General features: G+C 36.6%; 2 pseudogenes; both read right to left on the reverse strand.

Annotated features, from left to right (window-relative positions):
* Nucleotides 1-1,771: 1,771 nt before the first annotated feature.
* On the reverse strand, nucleotides 1,772-4,897 carry LOC114763134 (receptor-like protein kinase FERONIA; annotated as a pseudogene).
* A 3,615-nt stretch (nucleotides 4,898-8,512) lies between these two features.
* LOC114763137 (serine/threonine-protein kinase STN8, chloroplastic-like) lies at nucleotides 8,513-11,157 on the reverse strand (annotated as a pseudogene).
* Between the last annotated feature and the right edge of the window lie 719 nt (nucleotides 11,158-11,876).

The following is an 11,876-nucleotide window of genomic DNA, read 5'->3' on the forward strand; positions in this document are numbered from 1 at the left end:
TTTTTGAGTTGGTTTTGGTTCTAAATATAAGACCTATTTCTCTTATTTATTAATTTTCTCTAAATTACCCCTATGGATACTCTCTCAACCATAATCAAGTAGAAGAGGGAAGTGGGGTATTAAGAAAGATAATTATGGTGTTTTAGGAAAAATGTGTCACTTTTCTTATAATTAACTAATTTACCTAACTTTTTTAATCTAATTAAATTAGTTAAATTAGTTAAATAGGTCTCATATTAAGGACCGGAGGAGTATTTAATATCTGATAATATTTTGTATATGAATATCTTCTATGAAAAAATTTCTGTGCTTATAAAAGAAAATCTAATCACAAAGCTGGCATTGCATGGCAATTTCCTCACACCCGCGTTAGTGCCAGACTGGTTCCTCCTGGTATTTTTATTTTAAAAAATATATTTTAATATAATGACCCATCAACAGAAAAAAAAAAGAAAGAAAAAAAAAGAATAGAATAATGGGAGCAGTTAGGGTGAAGATGAGAGTCATAAAGGCCACTCCACATGGTGACAGCTAAACTGGGACCTACCTTTCCCCATCCATCTCACCGCAAATCATGCTAAATGCGTATTTGGGTGTAGTATATTTTTATTGTTTTCCGAGTTTTTATAATAATATAAAATTTATTTTTTCAAAGAATTAGTCACTAAAGTTCCGGAAACCACTTTTTTTATATATTAACTATTATTTTTTAGTTATTGATTATATTTATTTTTAGAACTATAATAATTATTTTTATTTAGCTACTAACTTCTCTAACATTATGATTGATTACTTTTATTTTTAAAAGTTTGGTGATTAGTCTGGTTTTGATATTAACTACTTGTATTTCAAAAAATTTGAAAAATACATTAAGTATTGTTGGAGATCTTATGACCACTTTTTGTTTAGTTATTTATTACTCTTGCGTAGTCAATAGTTATATAAAAATAATCATCGAAACTTTCAAAACAAAAAATAGTTAATAGTTAAATTTAAATAGTCAATAACTATATAAAAATAGTCACTAAGAGTAACGGCGATGTGTTATTTATAATATGTTAAAACTCTAAAATAGTATAAGGAGTCTGATCTAGAGTTTTGAAATTCACGGACTCTAATTTATCTTTTAGCATTTTGAGGATATTTTAATCGCTTTTTTCCTAATTTGAAATTTTATGCAAAGCATCTGACTTATTGCCTAGTTACTATAAATTTAATACTTTTCCCTAGAATTTCATCAGTGCCGCCTAAATATTTGAAAATGAATTTTATTTTGAATCTTAAGGCGTTCATTCTTTACATTGAGGAATTCAATTTTTTGAAAATAAAATTCTGAATCGGAAAAAAATTCTTTCTGAATGCAAATATGAGTTTGATTCCGTTGTTGTCTTGGACAATTTTGAAAGGCTTTTTCCGTTGAACCTCTATCTAAATAAATTTTGCCAATAAAAATGAAAACTCTAATAATAATATCATATGTCAAACAATTCTCAACAGAGAAAAAGACAACATTCCTGCTTCAAGAAAGTGATTTATCACAATGGACTTTAAAAGAAGAATCACCAATAAAAATATATATATACTCCTCTGGTCCTAAATATAAGACTCTTATTACATTAGTATAAGAGTATTATAGTATAAGAGTCTTATATTTAGGACCGGAGGAGAGTACGTTAACATACTTGAAGACAATGACCAGAACCTTGTTATTGCTTAAAAGAAAGATCTATAAGGATGAATATGTGATTACCTGCACAGAATTGAACAATAGTTTCAGGGGAAGGTAAAATGGTTAATAACCTGAACCGGTTATGTTTCATCCTCATGTAATGTGGTCACAATTACAACTTACAATATCAAAACAAATGAGACAGAATATATAAAACATACATAAATTAAATAATAATAGTGATGTTGAAAGTTCAATTTTGATTCCCATTCAAACATTAACAGCTTCAAAGTATTATGTAGTCCTCATCCTTGTGTAGGGATTCTTGCATGAAATTAACGCCCTTTTGGGTTCATGATCTGAGAAAAACACAGCGCTTGGTGTTAACCCATCAGAGTCTTCACTGGCCAAGCTCCGACCACCAATGCTCATACTCATTCCTGAGCTTCGGGAATCGGTTACATTACCGTCGAAACCTGGCAATGCGTCGTTCGGGTCCTCTTCCCCTTGGAGTTCACATACAGTGGTTCCTCCTCGTCAATGTCATGCATTCCTCCAATGCCGCCCTTGCCACTCTCTTCTGCACTCTCTTGCAGCTGCAAAGCGAACTCGAGGTTCCACAGCACATCCCCCATCGATGGCCTCTCGATGCCCTGATCGGCGACGCACTTCATTGCAGTCTCGGCAAACTTTTTGAAGCATTCTGGGGCTATCTTGCCCTTCAAGTAAGATCAACGAGCTGGTCAAGAATGCCCTTGTTGTAGCAATGAGCAGCCCACTCTGCTAAGCTCACTTGCTCTTTTGGAAGGGTTGGGTTCAAAGCTGGGCGAGCGCACAAGATCTCGAAAAGAACCACCCGAAGGAGTAAACATCAGATTTATCAGTCAGTTGTTGCTCCTGAAGTATTCTGGATCCAAGTACCCAAAAACTACCCTTAACTACGGTGCTCACATTGGGTGTTATCCAATGTGGGACCAGTTTTTGACAATCCAAAATCAGAAACCTTTGCTACCCATTCTCATCCAGTAAGATGTTGGTAGTCTTCACATCTCTATGGATGATAGTGTGCTTGGCACCAGTATGTAGATAGTGTAAACCTCGAGCAGATCCAACGCATATCTCAAGCCTTTGCTTCCATGCAGAGGAGGTTTTCTGGGTCTGTATAGATGCTCCCGGAGAGTTCCATGAGCCATGTAGTCATAGACAAGGATCATTTCAGTGTTCTCTCACAGTAGCACAGTCAGATCAGTGAAACAAGATGCCGGTGGCGAAGTTTAGAGAGCATTTCAATCTCTGTTTGGAACTCATGTACACCCTGCTCAGAAAGAGGATTCCCACGTTTAATTGCTACTTTGGTCGTTCCACCATCAATCTCTCCTTTGTAAACCTTACCGAATCCTCCCACACCAAGGAGCAAAGCCTCATCAAAGTTGTTTGTCGCAGCCTGGATTTCAGCAAACGAGAAATGCCTACAAAGGTTTGATGGGAGCGATGATGCATAGCTTCCTGTTGTGTTGGTCTTGGCAGAACCAGCAGAATGGGAGTTACCATAAAGAGAAAGAGGAAGCCAGCCAGATGGGCCTTCGCTTTGTACCGGAATCCTTCTTGCCATGCCTCCTACGACGCGAAGCATGCAAAGGCAATGAGCCCAACAACAAGTAATAGAACTACTCCCCCACTAACACCTCCAGCAATTGCTCCTTTCTGAACCTTCGATTGGCCCCTACTTGAGCTCCTAGCCAATGATGGATCGATAACATCTTGCTTTGGAGCAGGAAGGAATAGGATTCAGCCCAGCAAGATTACCAGCAGGATCATTAATTTTGAATATCTCCACTCCATTCAATATTGCATCATAGTACTCAGACTGTGACTTAGTATCTGGATGTAGTGCAAGCCACAGATCCTGTTGTGGCTGCCAACCCAACAGGAACAAACAACATAATCCCTATGCACTGGAACCCCATTATCATGTGGAAGATTATATTGGCTCTTCGCCCATGCAATAACATCTGCTCCGTCTTCAGCAGTTTGATTACCAAGGAATACATCGAACACCCTTTGATTAACCTTGGTGATAGGTAGTACCCTCACAAAAGTGGAGTCTCACAAGATAGGAAAACCAGAATCAATGGAGAAAATCCAAGTCAATTGTAATTCTTATTGATATCAGCATTTGGCCCCATTGATCTAGCCGTAGAGTAGACATCAACAGGAGCAACATAAGAGGGTGGTGTCTGGAGGATACGTGATGTTAACCTCAGGATCAGCAGGCTCAGTGACTCCAAAAGCAGCACCATAAAGATAAATAGTATCATCATTCCATGACCTGAACAAACCAGTATCGTGGGAAGGCGAAATATCATTCCCACCAACATTAAGCCTATAAACAGTCTCAAGGGCAGTACTATTATCAAAAGTGTAAGGAGTTGTGTGCCCACAATCACAGGATTTTCAGTAGGAGAAGCATAAATATCAGGAGGCATAGACACAATCTCAATCCCATTAACAAAGGCATATGCATTAGAAGCATTAGGAGATGGAGTAAAGGTTACATTCAGCGAATCTCCTTCAACATTGACCAAATATTCTTTCACAAGAGAGACATAGTTCAAAGCTGATACCGTTTGAGCAGCACTGAAGTTCCTAAGAAGCGTGTAGGATTGAGCAGTGACGGAGAAAATCGCATTGGAGGCGTTAAGTCCGTCATAAGAAGAAGGGTAGAAGTAGAGACGGATGAATTTCCGACCAGCTGCCACCGGAAAAGAGTAGGTGAATTCCGACTCAAACACACGCGCCGTCACAAACGGAACTTCCGGCACGGACGGGTCTTGTGTTGCAGCCTCAGATTTCTTGGACTTGCCCGTAGACGATAAGAACTTCGACCCAACATCAGAAGTCCATTTTCTTCCATCAGTATCGGTTGAATCTGGAGGACCACCACAGCTCAAGAATATTTTATCAGACGGCACATAATCCGCAGCTCGAACAACTTGAAAAGCTAAGAGAAGAATCCAAAGAGAAGAAACCCTTTGATGTCCCTCATGACCCAGAGCCTTCTAGTGTGCGCGTGACCAGAAAAATTCAACAAAATCGGAACTTGAAAACAATCCCACAGATCTTAAAGGAGCAGGTGGTGGATTATCAAACTCAAACAAAAATCCACAGAATGATGAAGGCAATTTAAGACTCTGTGGAAACAAGTATGACCAGGAAGATCTGATGCATTCAGGATTGGATTTGAAGAAGATCACAGAAAGAAAGGGAAGGAAAATGAGAGCTTATTTACTGAAACTCTGCTCAATCGTTACTTTAGTAATGCGCGTCTGGATCGTCCAGATGATAAGTGAACGGTGCAGATCAATTTAGCAAAATACTAGCTGGCTGTTTCAAGTTGCTTAATATGAAGCTAAAAAAAAACAAAGGATTTGATTACCTTAAAAGCTTATAGAAACAGATGTTTATGCAGTATGAAATGACGGTTATGGCCTTACGACGGTGGGATATTTCCGGTGAGCCCCTCAGGAGTCATGACAGATCAGAGAGAGTGTACGGTGAAAGGCGTGGTCCCCACGCGGTTTCGGAAGTGCCGTCCACTGTATTCATAAAGCGGCTCCCTGTACTGGCGCGTTTGGTGACTCCGTTTATCAATTATTGATTATGATTCTTCACTAAAATAAACAAAAATTTATATATAATTACTATCTTCAAAAAACCTTTTTGTTGTTCCTAATTGGAAAAATTAAACATTTGCCCCTACAGTATTGTCTTAAATGGCTAAATTTTAACTTAATTTGCTCTTTTCAAACTCAATTCTCAAATTTGACTTGACGCAAATTAACTTTAATTTAGCTATTTAAAATATTGGTTTCCAGGTTCAAAAAAAAAATCATTTTAGTTATCATAATTTTATTTTCTAAAATACAAAGACCAACATTTTAAATGGTTAAAATTATAAAAATTAAATTGTACAGAGTGAAAGTTCACAGCCTAAGTTTCAACCAACTCAAAATTATAGGAATTGAGTTGTAATTTGTAACACTAAATAAAAAAAAAGGATTAATTGATTAATTTTCCTTGTTAATTTCTTTAATTATGAATATATCATTTATCAACATATAATAATTTGATGAGTATGCACTAATCTGGCCTTCCTGTCTCTCTTTTTTTTAAAGGATGGCATGGTTAATATCTTTTTGAAACCAGGATGATTGTAGAAAGTCGTATGAAGTCTAAAAAAATTTCATCATTGTGTACTTTTTATAAGAAATCCATAGTTTATAAATTGTGACAGAATTTGAGGATTTGGTTTGCAATCCTTTTGAAATGTTTGAATATTTGAAGATCACACAAGTAAGAGCCACGCAATACATAAGCCAGCGATTTGAGGGTCAACAATTTAGTTAATTTATTATTATAATTTTTTAAAAAAAATTATGAATGGCTAAAATTTTTATATTGTGTGTGTGTGTGTAGGTTTATGAGAGTGTACAAATATGTACACACATGAGTGTACGCTTTTCCATCAAAAACCAAACTAAGAAAAAGTCCTACCGAACGAAGTTTTCTAAAATTGAATAAAATTGATAAACCTAGAAGCATCTCAATGGCAGCTAGTCCACATTGGCATGTTTAATTGAAATGAGATTTTAAAAAAGGGAAAAATGATTGGGGAAATTGCTAAAAAATCTTAATACAAATGTATTGTCTAAGGAAATTCAAGAATTTAGGTCCCTAAACGGGTGCAATTTATTTTCAGTAAGTACAACTCTTTTCAATTATATTCTACTCTTCTTAAACTATAAGCAAATATCTCCTGTTTTGTAGATAATTAAAAATAAGTTATACATAATTAAAAAAAATTGCATCTGTTAATAATAGGTTGTGTTTAGACCTTTAAAGAAATTTTAGATGTCTTGGAGTAATAATAAATACTGAAATGGAGGATTTTTCAGCAATTTTTTAAAACAGATATTTGTAATATGTTTTAAACTTAAAAGCTTACATCGTTTACATACTGGCCAGAAAATAGAAATTAAAGGATTAAATTGAAATTTTAAATGAAATCGAGGGGAAAACTAATTTTTCATCTGAATAATTTAAAATATTTTATAATATTTGAAATATCAAATTGTAACTTTAATAAGCATGAGTTTTTTTTTGGCCATCAATAAGTCTTGGTAATACCAAAACTAAAATAACTTATAAATAACTTTTTAATCGTGATTTACAAAATAAAAAATAAGGATGTGATAAAAGTTTTGTTTCGGCTTAATAATTGATTGTGAATCCAAATAAGCTCGAATTAGATTGTTAGTTTGAGTTTTGCACAAATATTTAAAACATTCAATAGTAAAATATTATAATATACAAAGCAAATCAAACTACAATTCCACGACGCACAAACGGTAACTTATTTCTATATATCTTTTAAAGTTATTCACATTTATTTTCTTCTTATAAATAGTGCGTGTCTGTACATTACAATTTACATAAAATCTGAGACAAGATACTTTTGTTTTTCTTTTGACCTGAAGACAAGATGCTTATCTAAGGTACATTACTTGGTGTGACTTTTTATAGCTATATAGACATTGATACATAGGTACATGAACTCAACCTTATTCATGCATCTATGTATCTGTCATGAACCTTATCCTTATAATGGGAATGGAAGATGGAGATTAGGAATATGGGGAGGTTAGGTACACAGAGCTTATGAGATGATTCCTGCCTACAACTTTTTACTAGGAATACATGAATCTGAATCACACAGAGAGCACGGATTATGACACACAGTAAAACACACCATCTGAGAGAAAGAGGAGGTTTTTTGAGAGAGATTTTCAGGGACAGGGAAGTTACCAGTGTTTTCCTATGTAGCCTTTAACCCTCAAATCTCTCATATTAACAACAGTAACAAACTTGACTTACCCATTACTCACTTTGGGCTTGGGCTTGAATCCAACAAGGGTGGAGTAGAACCCAACAGTAGTGGTTTTGCTTGAATACAGATATTCAACAAGCTTAGCTTTTGTATCCTTGGATGCAGGTTAAGATATAATGGATGATGTAAGAGTCCCAAGAATCTGTCTTCGTTCTTCGAGTTCCAAAAATGATACTAGACAGGAAACTAGGGGATAACAATGGAGGTTCACATTCTCGTTCTGTATGTGACAGTATACTACTATTCTTTACATGAAAAACACAAACATTAGCATCAAGCAAGAATCAAAATAGGCAAACTAAGGTTGCAAAAAGAGGCATCATCTACAAGGACATAGCTCAGATGAATCTGTCATATAGAATTGAACATCATTTCTCTTGAATGCATAATCAGTTTCCCCAATAAGTGAAACATCAGATACTAGAATATGGCAATAAAATGTGGCTTCGTTTTGTTCTTCTATCTTGATTCAAGCCATAGAAGTCAGAACCACCCATGTGCTGGCATTACCAAACATCTGATATACAACTCAGAAGAACCCAATTATGACTCATGGGAAAAGATTGATTTAGCTCCTAAGCCACAGAGGGCTCTTTTCTGAATTTGATACAAATCGAGGCCAGCAGCAACCAACAGTGGCAGTGGCAGTTATCTTCTGTGAAATATAAAATCTTTCTTGAGCTCTAGCCCACCGTGTGCCCGCAAACTTGGAGAGGAAGGGCCGCCGAACAAAGAAAAGTCACAAGTTGTCCACATAGATGGTATCCTTTCCTCCTTGTTTAATTAATTCAATATGTAACAAATCTTTTCATGTTCATATTGGAATTATTTACTCAGTTTCTCATCCTGGAAACAGGAAAGTAACTGCTGTACAGCTTCAGAAACAAATAAACTGACAGCAAAAACACAACATTTAGCTCAAGCTCAGCAATACAAAATTAAAAAGAAAATATTAAACCATGCAAAAATGAAAAAAAGGGAATCGGTATACTCACATCATTAAGCATCTCACTTTCTGCTTAAGCTCAATTTTGAAAGGACTGCAGCAGCTTGATCACCACCCAGAAGGAAATAAGGATGCCTTAAAGCATCTGCAGCTGATAAACGTCCTCTTCTAAAGGGACCTCTCTCACAAATAAGCTTGGTTGCTAAGTCCCACCCTCGACCCGAGTCACAGTCAAGAATTCGGAAATCGGGCCTCAGGCGAGTATAATCTCTCCATTTGATCAAATCATATTGACATGTTTTGATTTCCAACTTAAAGTTCTTTAAAGCAGCTGGAGATCTTAAGGATGGTATTGCCATTTGCAGGAGTACAACCCCAGCAGAGTACATGTCAAACAGATCAGGACTGTTCAGCTGCAAAAACAATCGCATGATTCTACTTTTAGCACTTGCTCAATGCAGACAATATAATGCAAACAGATTTTACAGTGTGTCTTTCAGAAGAAAATAACTACATAAAGATGAAATGGTGAATTTCATCACAACGTGGAGACTCTATAGCCGATGCAAAAATCTTACCCCAAGAACAAGAATCTATGGTTTAGAGAGTACAAATAAATCTAGCCCTATACCTTATAGACATAATTATTTCGACAAAAGAGCTGACTTTGGTAATTTAATTTGTAAACAAGGTATGAGCATTAGAACCTGCCACAAAATTGGTGAAAGGAAAGCTGCTGCAATTGGCTCTGGAGGAGGATTGGAGTTTCTTCTGGGAGAACGTATAATTCTGGGGGACAGTAGTCAGGATCCAGTAAGGTAATGCTGGGTACATAATTCTTTCCGATTCGAAGATCTGCTGCTGCACCAAAATCTATGAGTTTAATCTGCCCCCGTCTAGTGACTACTAAATTGGCAGGCTTCACATCTCTGTGAACAATGCCTGTGTCGTGAATTTTTCTTAAGACATGTAATGATCTGGCGCATTATTTGCTTGATGATCAACGCATTTCGCTTAGAAGAGTCTACACCTTGCAAGACACTTCCAAACATAACAGACTCTAAGTTGGAAGGAAAGTTGCGATCTTTCATGTAATCAGCAAGAGTGCGGTCTCCCTGTTAAGAGACAACCTGCACTTAGTATATAAAAATATAGATGCTAATGACATGTGTGTGCGTTTCTTAGCAAATTTGCTTAATTAACTTTATGCAATGAATGCAAATAGAACAAGGTATATAGACCAGACCATAGTTTTAGTTATAATTATCTATATTATAAGATCACAATTAAGACCACCATAACATACTAAAACAAAATTTTCGGAGGTTAATTGGTGCATGGATGGATAATATTTTTTTTTTCTATTTTTCTTCCCAGTAAAACATCAATGAATGATCCATGGTTGTTGCTTATGCAAGAAAGTATCAGGTAGAGCACCTCAAACTCCCAAACGAGCCATTTTCCACCCTTTATGAATTGTGAATGTTCTATCAGCTACAAAACTTCCCAGGAATTCAGCACATGTTTCAGGAGCTGCTCTGGAAAGCCTGTAATTGAACCACTCCTCAAAGTCACCGAATTGTTCAGCCCCTACGGTTCCAACCTTCACCTGTACATGCCATCCAGCCAACGTTTGAAGACATTCAACAGGATTATCATTACTTAAAAAAGAAGGGATGCATTGAAAAAGATTGCTTCCATGTCAGAGTGCACAGGTTTCTCATCAATTTTGGAGTTCGGGTAGCAAAATAAGAAGACTTAAATTATTGTCTCATTCTTTTCATTGTTCTAGAAGTTATAAGCAGACCAGGAAACATTCATATTTCTAGAGCAAAGTAAACAAAGAAAGAAGGATATGGATATAAACAAACACACACATTGTCATTATTACCTGTAGAAAGAAACTGATCCAACCATGGCTTCATCGAACCAGGAAGCATGCAATATAAGTAAAGCTGTCTACAAATGCATGTAATAAGAATACCTTTTTCAGAATAACTTTATCCTTAGATTTCACATTCAAATTTGTTGCTGTCTTGCCTCTTCCCTCTTCTGTACATTCTCTTCAACATAACCATTCTTGGGAACCACAACACCAGAGTAAACAACACCAAATGACCCTTCCCCAATCTTATCTCCAATCTTAAAATCAGTCCTCTTGAGATTCCTTCTTCCTATTAAATTGTCCAAACCGAGTTGCAGAGGAGCCAGAAGGTAGGCATCAATGGCGCCTATAAGAACACTGGCCTTGCAGTCAAGTAAATCCATGTCAGTCCTGCAAAAACAAGAAAAAACCCCACTTCTGGAAATCGGATAAATCTGCAGTTAATCTCTGAAATTGGACTACTCCTGATTGAAGAACAGGGAATTGATTCAGGTATATAGTGCTCTCCAAAAAATCGTTGGGAATGTTATCCAGAAAAGCTTTACACTTTACAGGGTTACTCTTGAGACGGTTTGTTAAGAAGGAAATATTATTTGGTGGAGTGGATTTCAGAGGAGAGAGAGAAGGATATTGTCATGAGGTTGTATTGAAGGGTATATGCAGGAGGACGAAGCAAGGAAGCCATGAAAGGCGTCACAAAAGATGACAATGCTCAGAACTTGGGTTGCTCTAAGAGTAACGTCAGCAGAAGGCAGTGGCAGCTCTCTTGCCATCCGTTGGCCTTTTCGCTTTATCCAACAGGAATACATTTTCTTGGACCAAAATGTAGGTTTTATTTAGGGAAAATGACATAAAATACCACATGAATTCCAAAAAGACAAATAAGGGACCTGATAAGCAAAATGACATATAGGGGACTGGGTACCAATCTGGAATTCAGATTTTTGGCCAAAAGACCAAAATGCCCTGTCTGAAAGTTGAGAGGAAAGGAGAGAGGAGAAGGAAAGCGACGCAGTGAGAGAAGGGAGAGAGGAAGACCGACGGTGATGAAATGCGGGAAGAAGGAAAGAAGAATGTTGGGAAATGCTATTATCTTACTCCTTCGCATCACCATTCTGTAGAGATTGTTGATTTGGGGGTTTTGGTTGTGGGGAAAGGGGATTTGTAGTGAGAGAGGGATGTGAACATGCGGGGAAGATGAGTGGAAATCAGAAAAACAATGACAAGCAATTACGTTACGTAACTGCTGTCATATGCTTGTGGTTTTTGGTAAATCCCCCGTGAATGGTAAATCCCACTATGTGAATGGTAAATTTTACTTACATGTAGTTAATTATGAATTTTACAAAATACATATTGTGATTTACAACTTTTGTAGGAAAGTGACTACTTTGTTAATGGGTTTTGCAACCTGTTTTCAGGAGATAAA

Source organism: Neltuma alba, unplaced genomic scaffold (assembly GCF_004799145.2).
Source record: "Neltuma alba isolate B1F8T4 unplaced genomic scaffold, ASM479914v2 tig00011257_pilon, whole genome shotgun sequence".
In the NCBI taxonomy this organism is placed as follows: domain Eukaryota; kingdom Viridiplantae; phylum Streptophyta; class Magnoliopsida; order Fabales; family Fabaceae; genus Neltuma; species Neltuma alba.